This window comes from Carassius carassius, chromosome 15, assembly GCF_963082965.1.
Source record: "Carassius carassius chromosome 15, fCarCar2.1, whole genome shotgun sequence".
NCBI lineage: Eukaryota > Metazoa > Chordata > Actinopteri > Cypriniformes > Cyprinidae > Carassius > Carassius carassius.
Window position 1 is genome coordinate 12550084 of NC_081769.1, and position 21809 is coordinate 12571892.

General features: G+C 38.9%; 1 protein-coding gene across 1 annotated transcript in view; it reads left to right on the forward strand.

Annotated features, from left to right (window-relative positions):
- Positions 1–5900: 5900 nt before the first annotated feature.
- Positions 5901–21809, forward strand: part of ncalda (neurocalcin delta a) — a 79340-nt gene continuing 63431 nt past the window's right edge. The window contains exon 1 of the mRNA XM_059567392.1: positions 5901–5978. The gene's annotated coding sequence lies outside the window, so the exon portion shown is untranslated. The remainder of the gene's footprint in view (positions 5979–21809) is intronic.

The following is a 21809-nucleotide window of genomic DNA, read 5'->3' on the forward strand; positions in this document are numbered from 1 at the left end:
AAAAATGACTGATGGATTGTTCTTTGGTGACTAGCATGACTTGAAATGTATTGAGTTACAATTACTCAATCTCAACATGCTTGATTAGCCTACATGTAGAGTTACTACAAGTTACTAAATATTTTACAGTAAGTAATTACACAACTCAATAGGCCTACATAGTTACTTTGTGCCTCTGCCATGCAGGACCCATGTGTTCCCAGTTCAAACCCAACTTAGAACATAAATATGCCATGCAGGACCCATATATGCGTTCCCAGTTCAAACCCATGCCCACTTGGACCATAAATATGCCATTCAAGAGCCATATATGTGTTCCCAGTTCAAACCCATGCCCACTTGGACCATAAATATGCCATTCAAGACCCATATATGTGTTCTCAGTTCAAACCCATGCCCACTTGGACCATGCCTGTCCCTTATGGGGCCCATGTAATCAGCTCATATGGGCTTCCTATGTGGGACTCATACTTCAAAACACACACAACCCAGCAACGCCTCCGATTGATATGTAAAAATGAACAGTCATTTCTCGAGTTTTGAGTGATTATTGATGTGTACACATTCTAATGTTAATTAAGATTACAATTAATTTTTGTATTATATTCAATATTAGAATGTTTGCGGGGGCACTGGACACAGAAATTCGCGGGATCTGGGGATAAATTAATGGTCAGAAATTCAGCGGGATTAAGAAAACAGTCCCTTCCTGGGCTTACAAAAACGCAGACAATGAAACGAGACTGTAGAAAAGCCGAATAAAAAATAAAATAAAAATCTGGGGAAGAGAGGATTTATGGTCACCCTATTTTAAATAGGCTTCTTCTTATAAACGGCATATTTAATTTTGTTGTTGTATTAAATACTACCCTATAATAAGTAAATTCCAACACGTGGAAGTAGGCTAATAACAAATCTAAAAACGCATTTGAAAACAATGCATCCGCGAAGATGCAGCGATATTCTCTAGAAATATACAACAAAAAGAAATATGTATATGAAATATGCGTATATGATCATTAAGAATAATATCCACAGACTTGACGCTCCTCTTGTCTCTGTGAGCTGCAGCCGAGAGGAAGGTGTGCCGCGCGGAAGACGTCATCAAACAGTTCTCGTCCCACATTCCTCGATCAGCGCGAGGGCAGTGAGAGACCGTTTTCGGTTTAATATCTCCACAGTTCTCGTTTTGTTCTCTGCCGTTGCATAGGACCTTACAGCTGGTTTTGTTGACTTCTCCAGAAAGTCTGTAATTGTGAGTATCGTTTTCTTGTTTTCATAAACTTTCCATCAAGTTTGCTGCTGTTTGTCGTTCTTTCTTTGAGCTCTGTGTGTGTTTGTTTTGTTGTTCAGCTCATGGTTGTTTTTCTTATCTGTGAGAAACAACGTAAAACCATCTAAAGATGATGACAAGCAACAGAGTTTCTTCACATTAATAGCCGATAACGTCGTTTGGTTTCTTTACACAAGTCGTTGTTTTTACGTGGACATAACGTGTGTTTTAGCCTGTTAGCTTGATAGTAGGAAGTCTCCTTAAACCTCAGCTTGTAAATTCAGGTCTTCTGAACGCTAAACTGAAGCTAAGCTCGTTATACTCATTTAAACTGCTCTTCCAGCTCCTGACAGAAAAATGTTGACTGGCTCCTGTATAAAGATTCATTTGTCAAGTATTACCGTTAGCCACTAACAAGAACAGATGATAAGATGTGTGTGATCCTTGTTATCTTTACTGCCACACAAGTCAGAAATGACAGTTCCTTCCTCATGTGAACTTTTCACTTGAATATTCTGCTGTATTTGCTGTTGTAGATGTTGATACATTATTAGTGAAGTTTCTCTTAATTGTGTCTTGAAACTTCTCCAATGTTATCTAGGACAAATTAAAGTTATCATTGCTTTAGAATGCCATCCTTCAGAGCGTGTGCGGTTTTGACGCTGAAATAGCTTTTAAGCATCTTTAAATATCTCTCAAGTGTCATGAACTGAAAGAGCCAAATGATTTTGTCTTTGATTGAGATTGCCAATGATGCTGCTTAAAGCAGTTTTGATTATGAAAAACCATCTGATGATACATGGGGCAATTTTTTTGAGCAATGTTTCTGGGGCACTTTCCCACTGAAAATGGGTAACAAATTTATTTCTGGTTACTTTAGATCGGTAGTGCGCCCTGTGTTTCACTTGGTTGCCCACTGACTTCATAATTAACCAAAGTTGCCCGGCAACATTGCTTTAAAAGTTGCCCCTTGTATCATCAGCCTTAGAGGTTCTGTACGTGTTATGTTCATTCAAGAAGTCTTCTTGAAATAAGTATGCATGTTGTCATACTGAATAGGAATAGCCCGAAACTTAATTTAAGTTGTTAGAATTAATGCATGTGCAAGTTCATCCATGCCTATTACAGTTCCTAAAAAAAGATGAAGTCCTTTGGTCTGTGTATTTTCATGACTACGGTTGAGGAGCCCAGATCTGCCTCCTCCCTCATTTTCCCACTAATGCAGACCAGATGGAAATTAGAGCCACTGATGCAAGCCAAGAGATAACACTCACAACCGTGTGTTCCCATGCCAGATGCCCCCCCAACAAACACACACACACGTCTGTGCTATCTGTTGGCCAATTCTACTAATGCATATAATTTGCAATGAAAGAGAGAGAGAGTTGGCATACAGGATCCAAGCCGAATGACCATCCTGCTGTCACTTTGTGTGAAGAAGAGCCACTTAGAATAATGCATAATGTGTTATGGAGGTGTGGAAACCTCACAGTCATGAAGCTTCACCTTACAGACCCACATGCGTGACAATGCTGGTTATGGTCATTGACATGTAAATGTGTGGTCTCACAAAAATTGACAGCAGTATTATATATACAATACAGACCAAAAGTTTGGACACACCTTCTCATTCAAAGAGTTTTCTTTATTTTCATGACTATGAAAATTGTAGAGTCACACTGAAGGCATCAAGGGCTATTTGACCAAGAAGGAGAGTGATGGGGTGCTGCGCCAGATGACCTGGCCTCCACAGTCACCGGACCTGAACCCAATCGAGATGGTTTAGGGGTGAGCTGGACTGCAGACGGAAGGCAAAAGGGCCAACAAGTGCTAAGCATCTCTCAGGGAACTCCTTCAAGACTGTTGGAAGACCATTTAAGGTGACTACCTCTTGAAGCTCATCAAGAGAATGCCAAGAGTGTGCAAAGCAGTAATCAAAGCAAAAGGTGGCTACGTTGAAGAACCTAGAATATGACATATTTTCAGTTGTTTCACACTTTTTTTATGTATATAATTCCATATATAATTCCACATGTGTTAATCCATAGTTTTGATGCCTTCAGTGTGAATCTATAATTTTCATAGTCATGAAAATAAAGAAAACTCTTTGAATGAGAAGGTGTGTCCAAACTTTTGGTCTGTACTGTATATATATATATATATATATTTTATTGTCAGATCAGTCTTAATGGATGGAAAGGTTTGCTGAAAAATTACTTATCCATCCATGATGTAGACAAGTTTTTTCAATGGAATGGATTTGGGGAAATTACATAACCATTGGGTCATATGCAGTAATTGGGTGCTGTCAGAATGAGAGTTCAAACAGTTGATAAAAGCATCACCGTAATCCACACAATTTAATAATCCATAATCCATAATAATATGTCCCTCAGTCCATCCCCTGTTGTCCTCTCACCTTAATAGCCGCCAACGTTTGTTTAGAACTGTTTTTGCTTGTAAACAGTACTTGATCTGTGCACGTTTCTTTCCTGATTCAGATGATTTTTTCACTTGGAAAAGAAATATTATGGATAGAGGACTCATATTTTAGCCAAAAGCAACAGTTTGAAGTTAAAAATATCAAACAAACACACAACTTTTCACTTCACAGGATGTTAAATGATGGACTGAAGTTGTGTGGATTAGGCCTACTTGTGGATTATTGTGATGCTTTTATCAGCTGTTTGAATTTCTTAAACTTCTTAAGATGTTTATACTTCAAAAGAAGTTCATTTTTGTTCTTCGTTTGGGGTCAAAAAGAAGTTCGAAAAGGCTGAGTGCTCACACGTATGCCCTAAACACAACAACGATGAAATGATATAGGCAATCTAGCTGTGAGACGGTCACCAATGGTACGAATATTATAGACAAATGAATAATGATTAGCAGCAGTTCAGAGTCAAGTATCATGTTTGCACGACAGAAGAACCATACCATTTCCATAATCAGTCCTTTATGGGAAGTGTGAATGGCTCATAGTCTGTAAACTTTAGCATGATGTGGGAAAAAATATTAGAGTCAGTTTGTTATTTATTTCATTAGTGTTCATATATTTTCTTAAACTGGATAAATTGTTACATCTTTTTATTTTGTATGTGGTGTCATTATTTGCTTTTGATAAAAAAAAAACAAAGGTTTATTGTATGTTAGTTTGGCATTTAATTTATTGTATACCCTTAAAATTTGCTTATTGAAAGAACAAGAGCAGCAGCAGCAGCAGCAGCAATATGTTGTAACATTTATTTGAAACGCATGTATTTGGTACTTGCTACCTTATATCTTTACTCTCTCATTTCATTATTTTCATGGCTTTGGAAAACTTTCGCTTTTTGCATAACTCTGGGTCGTCGACACCAAGCTTTGTTGCAATTTCTTTCTATGAACCAAATGCTTTATCTGAATCTTTTAAGTATGTCTGCGAATGAACACACATGTGCGAATATATTGGTGCCAGCTCAGCTATTTGACACTCCAGTGTATTCATGTTGCTGGTGACTAGGCCGGAGATAAAGTTCTCCTGCCTTACCTCCCTTGAATGAGAAACGAACCTGAAAAAAAACAAATTGCATGTCAATGAAGATGGAGTTTCAAGACACTCACAGACTGCGTAACTGTCACGGATCAATGGAAGTTCAAATGAATTTAGGAGCCAAAACAACCTCCCCCAGAAAGTTTGCTTTGGTCAGCTGTTTCGAACTGCCGAAACAAACTCAAAACTAACTTTGTCTCGGCCTGATTTTGTATTTGAAATGACATCATATCAGGTCGTTCTTTGATTTCGTTTGAAGTATATCGGGGCCTTTATTCTGACGGCACCCATTCACTGCAGAGGATCCATTGGTGAGCAAGTGATGTAATTCTAATTTATATATATATATATATATATATATATATATATATATATATATATATCAAAGGAATGGTTCACCCAAAAATATTTTTTTTCTAAACTTTCGTTATGTTGAACACAAAAGAAGTTATTTTGAAGAATTCTGAAGAACCAAGCAGTTGTTGGGAAAGAAATATTATGGAAGTCAATGGGTACCATCAACTGTTTGATTACCGGCATTCTTCAAAATATCTTGTTTTATGTTCAACATAGGAAAGAAACAAATACAGGTTTGGAACCACAGAGTGAGTAAATGACACAATTTTCATTTTGGGGTGAACTATCCTGTTAAGATGAGGAAACATCATCTAAATCTTGAGGGTAATGAGTACATTTTCAGCAAATTAATATTTTTGAGAGAACTCATTCTATAATATATTGTATTTCATAGCATATGTGTTTGATGTGTTTATTGATCCAGGTTCTGTAACATCAAAGGGCTGATGAAGGTTTGATTACAGACGTACAAAAGCAGCCAGAGCCGTAGGTTTTATTTTTTGTAGCTGTTGAACAACATAAGAACAATGAGGGGATGAGTCAAGGTTTTTGTTGCTTAGAAACAAGAGCACCCACCCAGAAGCACCAACCTCTTTTTTTTTTATCAACATTAACCCATTCTTTCAATAAATATTTTTGTCTTTTTCCACTCTCATTTCCGTAATTCAGACCCCAGTTGATATATATTGCATAAAACATTGCTTCACTAATGAAAATTTGTCTGTTGTCTTTTTTTAGGTGAAGAGTTCCCTGGACAGCAGCTAAGGAAAGCAGCCTGGTCAGCTAGTCAAGCCTGTTGATTTCTTCTGGCACTTGGTGAGGATCTTGGTTTCTTTAAGAATAGTTTCATGACAAAATCTATCTGTAAATCTATTACAGATCATTTGGTGGGCTTTGTTTTAACCAGAAAAGGCCTTGCAGTCTGTGGTCATCATCAAAACAGGAAGGAAGTGACCTTGAGGTTTTTGTTGTTGAATTACTTAAATGGTTGCATTTGTTTTTGGTTAGTAATAACACTTTCAAGAACACAACTTAAAACTCTCTATAAGCTGCTGTTGCCTAGTTACAGAGGAAATAAAAGCCCACCTGTGTCACTCAAATCAGTACATTTCTAGTGTTGTGACTGCCTATTGAGAGCACTAAAATGACAGGTTATAATGTGAGGCAGTATTCATTTAATATAAGGGTTAGACATAACCAATAATTTGTCAATAACATCCAAACAGATTTAGGCTGACAAAAATTAATTGTCATGCTATTTATATGCAGATCTTGAAATTGTGAATAGTGGACAATTAATGGCCAATCCTGACTATATCTCATTTCGTGTTCTCAACTGAAGATCAGGTGACTTTCACAGGAATTTTCTTGCTGCCCAAATCATGCTGCTATGCCTGAATGAATACGCCTACTGACTCTCATATCCGTAATCATAAATTGCCTGGAGAGCTTGAAGTCTCACGTCTGCTGTATTTTCACTTTCTGCATGGTTGTACTCTGGTTTGCATCCTTCTTTTTCTGAACACCCTGCATTAGAGTCTCAGAACCTGTGCTTTGGATGACTTTTCCCGGCTTTTAACATAGGCCATCCTCTAGGTCAGTGATCCTCAACTGCTCTGCACATTGTATGTTTCTCAAGTCAAGTCAAGTCACCTTTATTTATATAGCGCTTTAAACAAAATACATTGCGTCAAAGCAACTGAACAACATTCATTAGGAAAACAGTGTGTCAATAATGCAAAATGATCATTTAATTCAGTGATGTCATCTCTGTTCAGTTAAATAGTGTCTGTGCATTTATTTGCAATCAAGTCAACGATATCGCTGTAGATGAAGTGACCCCAACTAAACAAGCCTGAGGCGACAGCGGCAAGGAACCGAAACTCCATCGGTGACAGAATGGAGAAAAAAACCTTGGGAGAAACCAGGCTCAGTTGGGGGGCCAGTTCTCCTCTGACCAGACGAAACCAGTAGTTCAATTAGGGTGCAGCAAAGTCAGATTGTGTAGAAGAATCATCTGTTTCCTGTGGTCTTGTCCTGGTGGTCCTCTGAGACAAGGTCTTTACAGGGGATCTGTATCTGGGGCTCTAGTTGTCCTGGTCTCGGCTGTCTTTCAGGGCAGTAGAGGTCCTTTCTAGGTGCTGATCCACCATCTGGTCTGGATACGTACTGGATCCGGGTGACTGCAGTGACCCTCTGATCTGGATACAGACTGGATCTGGTGGCTACGGTGACCTCGGAATAAGAGAGAAACAGACAAATATTAGCGTAGATGCCATTCTTCTAATGATGTAGCAAGTACATAGGGTGTTATGGGAAGTGTTCCCGGTTCCGGTTTACCTAATTAATGCAGCCTAAAAATCCTTTAACGGATTTGGATATTAAAAGCATATTAGTATGTTATGTGTAAGCCAGGTTAAAGAGATGGGTCTTTAATCTAGATTTAAACTGCAAGAGTGTGTCTGCCTCTCGAACAATGTTAGGTAGGTTATTCCAGAGTTTAGGTGCCAAATAGGAAAAGGATCTGCCGCCCGCAGTTGATTTTGATATTCTAGGTATTATCAAATTGAGTTTTGAGAACGTAGTGGACTTAGAGGATTATAATGTAAAAGGAGTTCATTCAAATACTGAGGTGCTAAACCATTCAGGGCTTTATAAGTAATAAGCAATATTTTAAAATCTATACGATGTTTGATAGGGAGCCAGTGCAGTGTTGACAGAACCGGGCTAATATGGTCATATTTCCTGGTTCTAGTAAGAACTCTGCTGCTGCATTTTGGACTAGCTGTAGTTTGTTTACCAAGCGTGCAGAACAACCACCCAATAAAGCATTACAATAATCTAACCTTGAGGTCATAAATGCAAGGATTAACATTTCTGCATTTGACATTTAGAGCATAAGCCTAATTTAGATATATTTTTATATATTTTATTTTTTTATATTTTTAATTAACACCTCTGTTTTTTCAGAATTTAGCAGTAAGAAATTACTCTTCATCCAGTTTTTTATATCGACTATGCATTCCATTAGTTTTTCAAATTGGTGTGTTTCACCGGGCTGCGAAGAAATATAGAGCTGATTATCATCAGCATAACAGTGAAAGCTAACACCATGTTTCCTGATGATATCTCCCAAGGGGAACATATAAAGCGTGAAGAGTAGCGGCCCTAGTACTGAGCCTTGAGGTACTCCATACTGCACTTGTGATCGATATGATACATCTTCATTCACTGCTACGAACTGATGGCGCTCATATAAGTACATTTAAACCATGCTAATGCACTTCCATTAATGCCAATAAAGTGTTCAAGTCTATGCAAAAGAATGTTGTGGTCAATTGTGTCAAACGCAGCACTAAGATCCAATAAAATTAATAGAGAGATACACCCACGATCAGATGATAAGAGCAGATCATTTGTAACTCTAAGGAGAGCAGTCTCAGTACTATGATACAGTCTAAATCCTGCTGGAAATCCTCACATATACCATTTTTCTCTAAGAAGGAATATAGTTGTGAGGATACCACTTTTTCTAGTATCTTGGACAGAAAAGGGAGATTCGAGATTGGTCTATATTTAACTAGCTCTTTGGGGTCAAGTTGTGTTTTTTTTGATGAGAGGCTTAATAACAGCCAGTTTGAAAGTTTTGGGGACATATCCTAATGACAATGAGGAATTAATAATAGTCAGAAGAGGATCTATGACATCTGGAAGCACCTCTTTTAGGAGCTTAGATGGTATAGGGTCTAACATTCATGTTGTTGGTTTAGATGATTTAACAAGTTTATACAATTCTTCCTCTCCTATAGAGGAGCAGCGATACATGAAACAATTCGTTTTATACAATTCTCCTCTCCTCTTCCTCTCCTATTCCTCTCCTATTCCTCTCCTATAGGGGAAGTCGTGGCCTAATGGTTAGAGAGTCGGACTCCCAATCGAAAGGTTGTGAGTTCGAGTCCCGGGCCGGCAGGAATTGTGGGTGGGGGGAGTGCATGTACAGTTCTCTCTCCACCTTCAATACCACGACTTAGGTGCCCTTGAGCAAGGCATCGAACCCCCAACTGCTCCCCGGGCGCCGCAGCATAAATGGCTGCCCACTGCTCTGGGTGTGTGCTCACAGTGTGTGTGTGTGTGTGTTCACTGCTCTGTGTGTGTGCATTTCGGATGGGTTAAATGCAGAGCACAAATTCTGAGTATGGGACACCATACTTGGCTGAATGTCACTTCACTTCACTTTTTTTAGAGAATGAGTGGAACTGTTCCTCAGGGGTTCTATAGTACACTGTCTGATGCGATACTGTAGCTGACGGCTGAATGGTTGCAATTTTATCTCTAATAGTAATAGTATCGATTTTAGAAGTAAAGTAATTCATAAAGTCATTACTGCTGTGGTGTTGGGAAATGTCAACACTCGTTTGAGGCTTTATTTTTTGTTAATTTAGCCACTGTATTGAATAAATACCTGGGGTTATGTTTGTTTTCTTCTAAAAGAGAAGAAAAGTAATCGGATCTAGCAGTTTTTAATGCTTTTCTGTAGGATAGGTTACTTTCCCGCCAAGCAATATGAAATATCTCTAGTTTTGTTTTCCTCCAGCTGCGCTCCATTTTTCGGGTTGCTCTCTTTAGGGTGCGAGAATGCTCATTATACCATGGTGTTAAACTGTTTTCCTTAACCTTCCTTAAGCGTAAAGGAGCAACTGTATGTAAAGTGCTAGAAAAGAGAGAGTCCATAGTTTCTGTTACATCATCAAGTTGTACTGAGGTTTTGGATATGCTAAGGAATTTGGATACATCAGGAAGATAACTTAAAAAGCAGTCTTTTGTGGTAGAAGTGATGGTTCTTCCATACTTGTAACAAGAAGTAGAATTTACAATTTTGGCTATATGAAGTTTGCACAAAACTAAATAACGATCTGAGATATCATCACTTGGCTGCATAATTTCAACACTATCAACATCAATTCCATGTGACAGTATTAAATCTAGAGTATGATTTCGACAATGAGAAGGTCCTGAAACGTGTTGTCTAACCCCAATAGAGTTCAGAATGTCTATAAATGCTGATCCCAGTGCATCTTTTTCATTATCAATGTGGATATTAAAATCACCTATTAAAACTTTATCTGCAGCCAGAACTAACTCGGATGTAAAATCACCAAACTCTTTAATAAAGTCTGTATGGTGCCCTGGTGGCCTGTATACAGTAGCCAGTACAAACATAACAGGGGATTTATGATTAACATTTGTTTCTCTGGATAATGTTATATGAAGCACCATTACTTCAAACGAGTTCTACTTGAAGCCTGCCCTCTGAGAAATCCTGAAAACGTTGTTATAAATTGAAGCAACACCTCCCCCTTTGCCTTTTAGACGTGGCTCATGTTTATAACAGTGATCTTGGGGGGTGGACTCATTTAAAATAATGTAATCATCAGGTTTTAGCCAGGTTTCTGTCAAACAGAGCATATCTATATTATGATCAGTGATCATATTATTTAGAAAAAGTGTTTTCGTAGAAAGGGATCTGATATTCAATAAGCCAAGCTTTATCATTTGTTTATCTATATTGCATCTGTTTTTTATTTGTTGAACCTCAGTTAAATTGTTAATCTTAACTTGGTTTGGACGTTTTTTGTATTTTCTAGTTCGGGGAACAGACACAGTCTCTATAGTGTGATATCTAGGTGAAAGAGTCTCTATGTGCTGAGAATTAGCTGACCTTTGTGACGTGAGGCAGCTAGCAGACGGTCGGTTTAGCCAGTCTGTCTGCTTCCTGACCTGGGCCCCAGTTAGTCAAGTATAAACACTAAGACTATTTGCCATATTTCTAGAGAGAACAGTGGCGCCACCCCAGGAGGGATGAAGACCATCTCTTTTCAACAGGTCAGGTCTGCCCCAAAAGCTCGTCCAATTGTCTATGAAACCAATGTTATTCTGTGGGCACCACTTAGACATCCAGCCATTGAGTGATGACAATCTGCTATGCATCTCGTCACCACGGTAAGCAGGGAGGGGACCAGAGCATATTACAGTGTCTGACATTGTGCTTGCAAGTTCAAGCACCTCTTTAATGTTATTTTTAGTGATCTCCGACTGGCGAAGTCGAACATCATTAGCGCCGGCATGAATAACAATCTTACTGTATTTACGTTTAGCATTAGCTAGCACTTTTAAATTTGCCAAGATGTCAGGCGCTCTGGCACACAGTAAACATTTGACTATGGTGGCTGGTGTCTCTATATTCACGTTCCGTACAATAGAATCACCAATAACTAGAGCACTTTAATCAGGTTTCTCAGTGGGTGCATCACTGAGTGGGGAAAACCTGTTTAATGTTTTGATCGGAACAGAAGAGCGGTGTTTTGACCCACGACTACGCTGCCTCACTGTCACCCAGTTACCCTGCTGCAGGGGCTCTGTTGCCGGAACCGAACAATGTACAGGAATCCCTGAGCTAGACTCATCCAAAGCCGTATCTAGAGCCCTAACATTCTTACTGTCCTTAATTAAAGTTTGGATGCGTGTCTCTAATTCTGAAATCTTCTCTGTCAGCCTAACTATTTCCCTACATTTATCACATATGAATCCCTCATCTGCGACAGAGATAGATAAACTGTACATGTGGCAAGAAGTGCAAATAACAATAGCAGGAGAAGCCATTACTCACCGTACTTGATGAAATATTCTTACTGCGGTTGTTTGATGAACTTGTGAAAAACTGGAGCGAGAGAGAGGAGAGGAGAAAAGAAAACAGCGATAGGTTTGAATGAAAATGCTAATGACAAGCTAACGAGTGCTAGCGCTTTGCAGGTGTACTGCACTCACGGATATAAAATAAAAGTGAACGATCAAAATTAATCTGATAAGATTGATCGATAATATCAGAAATATGGTGTGAATTAAGTTATATTTTATCACTTTAAAAAACAGAGTTATAGTAAGATAAAGATTCTAGAGAAAAAATAAAATAAAAACAGCTACACGGAGCTACGGTTAGCTACAGAAGGCCAACAGGAAGTAGAGAAAACACTGTCCAACAGCGACACCCGCAGTCAGGGAGTGGGAATCAAGAAGGTATCACTGGTACCTGTCACTGGTACCTTCTCTTGTCTGAAGCCTCTGTCCAAATGCCTATCCCTGTCCAAATGAAAAAGCAAACGCATGCTATGATGCACTGCCAAGAGTAGGGCTGTAGCTATCGAATATTGTAGTAATCGAGTATTCTACCAAAAATTCCATCGATTAATCGAGTAATCAGATAAAATGTGTTTTTGCTTAATTAAAGTGCAATATTAATTATTCAAGAGAAAATAAGACTCCTGGGTCTCTTAAAATGAACAACTAAGTTTCCTTTTTTAGAATTTTTATTTTTTTTTATTTTTCAAATGCATAGAATGCAATGCATACATCAAAAATAAACATTTAATTAGTACCCATTGTTTCTCTGTCTGTACTTGTACTGTGAACAATGACAATAAAGTTGCAATTCAGTTGGGGTTTTAAATAAAGCATTTTCTGAGATGCACATTAAACATTAAACACCTAAAACATTAATTTAATTTATCTTTTAATTATTGAAAATTAAGCAAACTTAACTTTTTGATACTAAACCGCAATAACTAAACTAAACAGGACTTTTATTTTGACGGGTTGACGTACCTTTACAGTTCTGTGTATGTGATGTGACGCTAATTTTACTCAAATCAAACGGTCAAATGCCCATTAAGTGACTGTCAGAGCAGTTCTGGAGATGTTGTTCATGTGTTCACGTCCTTATTTAGTGAGAAAGCAGATGCTGAAATTGCCGCGAGCGTCACTCGCGCTTCAGTGTGTGTAACGTCGCGCTTCTGCTCTATTCATTAACACAGACACGCAGAACATGCAGGATTCATATTTAAATAGACTGTTCCGGCTTAATATTTACAGATATTAGTCCATATCGTGATTTGATGTAAGTGCAATGACCTATTTTTGATTAATTAATTCAAAATTTGGCAAATTCCGTGCCATTCCGCGTTAAACTGTAAAATCTGTTTTATTCCGCGATTCCCTCTGAGTTTTCTGCATCGCGGAAATCATAGGGCCCTAGTTGTGGTGTGCCAGCTCTATCTTGCAATGGACACACGCCACGACGTTCTCTTTACGTTTGCCCGTGCCCTCAAATCAAAACACTGCTGACTCCTTGTGTCTCCTTCCACTTTGTGGGTGACGCAAACGCGTTGTCACATTAAAAAAATAATTGCGAAAGAACCTGACGTGAGATCTAAAATAAATAAAAAGAGGCTTCGAGGCAGAGGAATTTTCCTCGATCATTTTTTGTAATCGAGTTACTCGAGTAACTCGAGGAATCGTTTCAGCCCTAGTCAAGAGCATGCCAAAACAACAGGTGGAGATATAATCTCAACCATAAAGCCTTGTTGGCTAATCAGAAACCTGGAAAAGTTTCCAGTAGCTGGAGATCTAGCTCAGAACATGAGTAGCTGTCTACGTGATAACACTGCAACCAGAGTTTTTGAACATTTTCACCCTGGTAGGCATTTTCAAAAATGTTTAAGTGACTCGGTGCTGTGTTTGCGTGTGGACAAATGGCCAAACCATGTAGAAAAACCTGCGGTTTTAAAAATAACCGCATTGGTGTGGACAGGGCTAGGCTAGAAAAATGCACAAGAGCTTGAATGGAGATTTTTCCATTTACAGATTTTACCCTTACCTTCTTTTCTCTGTAAATTAAGGGTGCACACTATTGCTGAAAAACACAGTCACTATTCAGCACTCAGATGTCCGTATGCTCAAAGGCACTGGTCCCTAAACAAGACCATATCTGTGAAAATGTTTTTGTAGCATTTCTTTTTGAATTTGTACTAGCACGTCATGACTATATCATGTTATTTACAAGAAGATGCAAAAGACACAGGCACAAGTGGAATGTACAAAATATGGACATAAATTAAGTAAAATATAATGGGCGATATATTGCGTCACCAAAAATGATTGATGTCATGTACATATATTTCAAGTGACATGACCCATCAGGGCTCTACGCTAACTTTTTTCCCAAGGAGTACAGGTGCTCCTAAATGAAAAAATTTAGGAGCACACAAAGAAATTTAGGAGCGCAGTACAAAAAAAGTTTTTTTTTTTTAATTTGTTTATTAAACAAATGAACAAATTTCATGCATATACTGCATGTGCAAAATTGGTATATCAGATGCAAAGGATATCAGTTGTCCAGTTGCTTTTATATGTTGGCCGTCTGGAACGCTTGGAGGTCAGCCAGCGGTTCACAGCAGGAGTGGGATCGAACTCCTCGACAGAAGGCCCCTCCAGGCTGATCCTCATCAGGTCTTCGGTGGTGGAGACCCCAAGGCAGCTTCTTGATGAAGTCTTAATTCGATTCTGCGCAGAGAAGCCTCGCTCACACTGGGCAGCTGAAATGGGCAGCACCAGCATAATCTGCACCAACTCCAGTATGTTCTAGAGAAAAGAAGATACTTTTCAATTTCATTTAAACTCTTACCATTAACTTATCAAAACCAACCTTAGAAGGATACCATACGCAACCACTCAGTACTGTTGGCCTACCTTATAGTCAAGCCTGTAAGGGTCCTTTGTCAACATGGTCTCCCACAGGCAACTATAAGACTTGTCTTTGAAATTGTGGCTGACCAGGGTTTTCAGGCCCTGCCACTCATCCTGGATTGCAGCCAAGTTGCACCCCGATCTGCAAGTTTGAACACAGCAAGTGAATTTGCAAATATGCAAACAACATTGTCTCAATGACAATGCCGTGTCAAATAAATTCTTACCTCTCTAGAGGCTCCTTGAAATGCCTCACCAGGTCTGCCACATCATCATCACCAAAGGTGAGAAGGCTGGCCTGGTCTTCTAGCCATGTGTCAGGGTTAAGCACTCTGAAAGACTCCACTGGGGTCTGGGCACTTTCATCCTTCAGCAAACCACCAAACCTGGCTTTGAGGTCTCCTACGAACGATGTTGATGGCTGCCTCCATGTGCTGCCTCAGCTGGGGATTAGTGAGGTCTGTAAAGCCTTTCAGATTCCCCTTCAGTGTTATTCCCTAAAACAGAAATAACACACACGTCACACACACAGAGAGAGGCAGAGAGACACACACCAACACACAATGAAATGTCTGGCCATTTGTCAGTCTCTATTTTTTTAAAGACTTCTCCAATCTTCACTACATTTCCCTCCTTATCCTCTAATTGTTTGTATTGTATTGTGCAACAAAAACATTGATTCTCACACTGAGAATTTGTCTTAATCATCGATTTATCTTACATCCTAACAAACTCTCATCCTAACACACCTGGAATCTCCTCTCATCACCCTGCTGCTGAGCGAGCACTGTCTGGATCTTCTCCAGCATGCCTCCTGCCTTTGCCCTAAACTTAAGTGCTTCCAGTCTGGTCACTGTCTTCCTCAACTCTGATGTGGCTTGGGGGAGGATCAGGTCATTCCTTTGCAAGGTCAGGCTAAGTGAGGATAGCTCCTCAAACATGTCAGAGAGAAAATGGCAGAATACACAAAAGAGTGCATTCTCCATTTCCCGCTTTATCTGTTAAGTAGTGAGTAAACAAGTGCACAGTAAACGTGTTAGTTAATTTAAGTTGAATTTGTTTCTGCCTAGACATTTGTCAATTACTTGATTCTAAAAGTTCTTTTGACTTTTGAACCTATTTTTTGTAAATTAGTGTTAAACTAAGTAAAACTGACCTTTTTTGCCCACCCTTGAACTTCAGCTGTTGTTGATGCTACTGCCAGGTGTTCCATGTGCTGCAGAACAACTGAGTACTGGCCTTGGTCATGAGCAAGGTCCTCTTGTCCATGCCGCAAGAACACTTTGGGCTCTGTGGACATGGGGGATCCAACGAGTTCCCTTGACGCTAGCTGGTGTACAAATATCCACACCAAGCTCTTGTCCGAGACCATAGAGCTCTCGTTTGGATTTTCCACTGAAGTGATAAGTCTTCCATATCAGATGTAGAAGATCATATACAACAGAAACCTTTGGCTCTTTCTTTTGAACGGTCAGTATTGCCAGCTCTAGCCTGTGAAAGTAAAAAAAAGAATCTTTCAAACAATTCAAATGAGTCTCTCTCTTGTGCCAACATAAAAATAATTCTGTGGTATTTTCGGTAACACTTTCAATTACGATCATGCTTATAAAGAATTATAGTCCCATTTATACTTATTTATAAGTATTACTATTATATAAATATATTTATAAAGACTCAATAAAAACCTATACTGCATTATACTGAGTTATAGTTACATTTATAGTATCTTTATAATTACTTATAAGTCGTGCTTAAAGTACTTAGACTTTAAAACTCATGCCTAAAGTACTTTAATATGAATTTAACTATACCTGTTCTTATAATGCAGTATAGGTAATGATTCTTTCTAAATATGTTTATAGAATAGTAATACTTATAAATAAGTATAAATGGAGCTATAATACATTGTTTAGCATCACTAGCACACTAGTAATGTACTAGCAAATACATATAAATCATAGAGATTTTTTTTTTCATTATTTACAAACCTATGTGGCATACAGTGGATTGGTATTATATGCCTCCCTGCCTCTCTCTGCAGATGGGCAATCACTCCCCCACGGTGGCCGATGTTCACAGAGGCGCCATCTGCCCCAAAGGAGATGCACTTCTTCATCCATGACCCTCCATCCTCCTCTGGGCAAACGGCACAAAATGCGGCCTTTGTGGCATCCAAAACACCTCAATTGACAACACAAAAAAACAATTAAGTTATACAAAACTCTTTCTGACAAACTAAATTCTATCTCCATTGCGAATATGATTCAACTTAAGTGCTGCAACTAATGATTATTTTGATTATTTCAAATGATTATTATATCTGTTGATTAATTTAGAAAAATAAAGTTGCTATAAATGAAAGCATAGATTGTGTACGAGTCGCAGTGTTTTACATGGTAAAAGCCCACACAGATATGAAGTTGTAGCGAAGTGATTGTTAGCTACGTAAATTTACTTCATTTACTTTATAACGTTAACGTTACCCCGGACACAAAGTTTTATAATTATTGCAGAAATATTCAACTTTACACAAGAATAAAGCCTATAAAGAGAAACAACTTACCTATGGCATGGGAGTGTTCAAGGGTCTGTTGTCCGACCAGGAGATTGACTGGCTTCCCATCCTCCAACAAGCGCACATAAACAATCTCGCATTCGGTGTTGGATATATCAGTGTCTCCGTCTATTAGAACGGCTAGATACTTTGCCGCTTTAAGCTTCGCTGACAGGCCCTCTCTCATTATGTCAGCAATTTGACCGATCATCTCCGCACATCTTACATCATTGTCGTATGTGGGATTAATGTCAACTCCATTTTTGTGGTGGAGTCTGAAAAGCAGCCCAAATTTGACAAAAGGTTCCTCTTCTTTCGCAATAAAATATGCAATGTTTATCTTTATTTTCAGCTGCCTCCTCTTCTCCTCCTCAGATAGCAGCACTTGCCTTTTCAAGGCTGCTGACACCGTGCTCGATGGTTTCTCCTGTCTCAACATGTACAGGTCTCTACACTGAATATGCCGCCGCGAGATGTTATGTTTCGTTACGCTATCTTTTTTCAAATGTGGATTTCCTGACACAAACGACGAGTTGCCAGCCTGTTTCTGCCCTCTACAATATTTGCAGAACATGAGGTTGTTCTCGAAATCCAGCCATGGGAAAATGTTAAACCAATTGACATTAAATGTATATGATCTCTCTCTGCCGGCTGCAGTGGACGCTGAAGTGACAGTGCTAGTCACCGTAGGTTCGCTAAAGTTGTTCTCAGCTTCAGGTAAATCTTGTGAAGAAACCTCGATAAAGTTAGTTAAGCCTTCCATATCCCCCTCACCTGATTCCTCTTTCTCCTCATCTCTTTTTCGCTTAAAATATAAACTTATGTTCTTCTTTTTTATAGCAGCTACCAATATTTTCTTTCCAGTTTTTACCTCACTTGACTCTCTCACTTAAAATCCAGCAGCTCCCGCACATTCCCACACTATTTCAGTGATTGGCTCATTGGTTGCGAATCGTCGCTCTCATTTGCATAAAGTTAAGTGCGTCTTCATGCTATTTTCACACATACTGTCTATGTTTACACATCGCGCAGCCGCAACGCTGTCCCATCCTCTTGCTCTTTTATATACTGTCTATGTTGCTCAGTTCCATGTGAAATCAATGGTATGCGTTGCTTCATCGCGCTGTTGTTCAGTGTATTGAGAACAGCCCGTCACTCGCACACTGTGCTCGTAAATTATTTTTCAAGTTCGCACATAACTATTTTTAGGCGCAAATGCGAGTGATACACTCGCACTGTAGAGCCCTGCCCATACTCAGAATTCGTGCTCTGCATTTAACCCATTCAAAATGCACACAACACAGCAGTGAACACACACGGGGCAGTAGCTAGGCAGCCATTTATGCTGCGCCGCCCGGGGAGCAGTCAAACTCTCTAACCACTAGGCCACAACTTCCCCACTCGATAAGTCGATATATTGATTATTGCCTAGACAGGGCTTGACACTCAGTTCAGTTCATGGATCGCTCTCCTGTTGATGAGTTGATGATCTGAATCAGGAGTGTTCATAAGGCAGACATGCAAAATGTGCAGAGCAGTGGGTCCCGAGGATGGGAGTTGAGAACCATTGGTCTAGGTAAAAAAAAAAAAAAAAACCTGTGATGTAAAGACATTTATATAAAAAAAATAAATAACAATGTTTTAAATAACAATGACAAGTGTAACATTATCACAGGGTTAACCATATGCGTGAAAACTCCTTTAAATCTTTAAATCTTTAAAAACAATAAATAAATAAAAAAGCATTACAGTACTCCGTTTTCAACATGCAAATTAATTCTCAAGTGAGAAGTTATGGAAATGTTTGATGCGTAAGCCTAAAACATTGTGGAATCCAAACAAAATCCATCTGTGCAAGACGCTCATTATCATTAATGTATAATTTAACATTTACGTTTTATGTATTCCAAGGCTTCCATTTTACGTTTTTGCTATTAATATCCACAAAATTCAGTGGAAAATAATATATCTTTGCAAAACTGAGTTATTCGACTGATCATTAAAAATCATCAGATGTGTTTATGTATTTGTTTTACAGATTCATTGCTCATAGTAAAAATGCAGTGAAAATAGTGCTCCGTCAAGAGGTATTTTGCAATTTGATGTCTAAGATGAGAAATGCCGTGCAGCATTCTATAAATAATCTTAATCTCAATCTTTTTTTCACTTTATCTCCGGACAGAGGTATTCAAAACTTGGCTCAGCTCTATAGCTGATCTCATTTAACTCAGTGGTCTTGTTATCGCATTTCTGATCTAGCCCACACAACACTTTCTCTGCCCAGTGGGTTGGTTGAAAAGGTTGTTTCACTGAGGCAGTGAAATGCTGTTTTTCTGTCCATGTTTAAAAGACTTGTCTCAGTCAACAAGCCTCAGGTTATTTCAAACTAAAAATGCAACACCTTTTGTTGCTGCGGGTACTTTGTCATAAATCCTCTATTGTCTGATGTTGGCTGAATCCCAGTATTGCACTGATGCCAAGACTAGTGCTAAATGCACTCACTTTGCTTTATTGAAACAATTAGTTACTTGTTTCAGTCATTGTTATTATTAAAAGTATTGACATTGAGGTTGATATTTTAAATTAATATTGATTAAATGCAGTCATGCAAAAGTGGTATTCAAAGTACCATTGTACAGAAATAATCGAGCAGAAATTAAAAATCTGTTTTTGTTCACCTCAAATATGTGGAAAATATTTGCTCAAGACCTATTCCGAACACCTGTCCTTTTTCTATGTGGGTCAGGTTTAATAGGCATGACAACAACCTGCGGTAACTGTATGTTTTGTTTGTGGAAAATTTTGCAAATTAATTTTTGCATGTTGTTTTTAAAGAGCACGTTCTACATCTACGTCTGAGAGAGCAAATGTATATGGACCCATTTGAGCCCCTGTATCGATGAGATGAACTCTGTCATCATGGTCACATGTCATCAAGGCCTCAGTGATATTGACGTATGTTTGTGTGAGTGATTGTTACCTAATTTTAAGCTGTAAAACCAGAAGATCACTTTACAAACACCTGCTGACTTTAGTACCTCATAAATGTAATACCTCTAAATCAGGTGTGTCAAACTCAGTTCTTTGAGGGCCACAGTCCTGCAGAGTTTAGCTCCAACACACCTACCTTCAGTTTTCACTTTTCAGGTAATTGGATACCTTGATTAGCTGGTTCATGTGTATTTCATTGGTGTTGGAGCTAAACTCTGCATGGCTATGGCCCTCTAGAAACTAAGTTTGACGTCCATGCTCTAAATCATTGGGGGTCCTAAGAGTATGTGACCAGAATGCTAATAAAAAAATTACGCTGCAGTTTTATAGGGACTGTGACTTTATAGACATTTTACCAGTCATGCCATTTTTGACTGTTCTTTTGAGCTGCAGTATGTTGTGAGCGTGAGAGACCCACATGAAGAAAACTGTTGTAATTGGCTGTGTTTGTGATTGATCTTGCGTCATGGCCCATTTTCCCATTTTGTTTGAGCAGACAAATTGCCTGGCCCTGGAATCTGGCCTCGTCGTGCCTGGTTAGGACATGGTTATTAGTCCTTGATAGGCATGTGGGTTCCATTGGTCCAGTCATCTCAGTTATTACACAATCATCAGGGTATTTGTTTGAGGAAAACCTGTGGCTATCGATGCAGATGTTCTGTCTCACTGAGGATTTTCACATGAATTGCGCCCCGAGCCACATCCCCATTCTCACATTCAAATGTCACCTCACACCAACTGTGTGGAATCAATGAAAACTCAAATTCAACGTGACCAAATGTTTTTGGTTATGGAAACATATAATTGGTTTTCTGTGAAGAATTGGTAAAGGTTTTGATTCACAATGAGAAAGCTCTCTTCTGCTCATGGTGAACAGTTGCAGAGAACAATGAATCAAGAGTAACATTGCAGGATTTTGCCCAGCTCTGTGGGAGGCATACAGACAGCCATCCGTCGATAATGTTTTATCAAAGCCTGAGTTGATGCTGTCATTTCGTGAATAATGATGTCTGTAAATGTCATTATTCTCCAGGTGGTTGGCTGAAAGGAATTCAATAACAGATCACTCAGCCTAAGCACAAACTCTGTGAGCAGACACATGCCACCAGAGCGTTGCCTACACGCTGAAACCAATCAATCACTGCAGCACATAGCGTTGACTTGATGTCTTTGGATATTATGTGGATGGAATGTGTAGTGAAACGCTTTCAGTACTGACACTTTTTCATACTATGTCAAGAATGTTTGGACTGCCTGATAAAATACCTGATATAGAATAGAACAAATAATGATGGTACTTAGTGTCAACAAAGGTTTAATGGCTGTGTGTATGGAAATGCCTTTGGCAGCTACATCACTTAACAGGGTTATATTATGATTATTATATTATTTTCTTTAATCTGTTATGGTAAGAGTACATTGTAAGATACAATGTAACATACAGCGCCATTGCATTATGGGCGTCCTGAGTTCGAATCCCGACTCGAGGACCTTTCCCTTATCCTACCCTCCTCTCTCTTTCT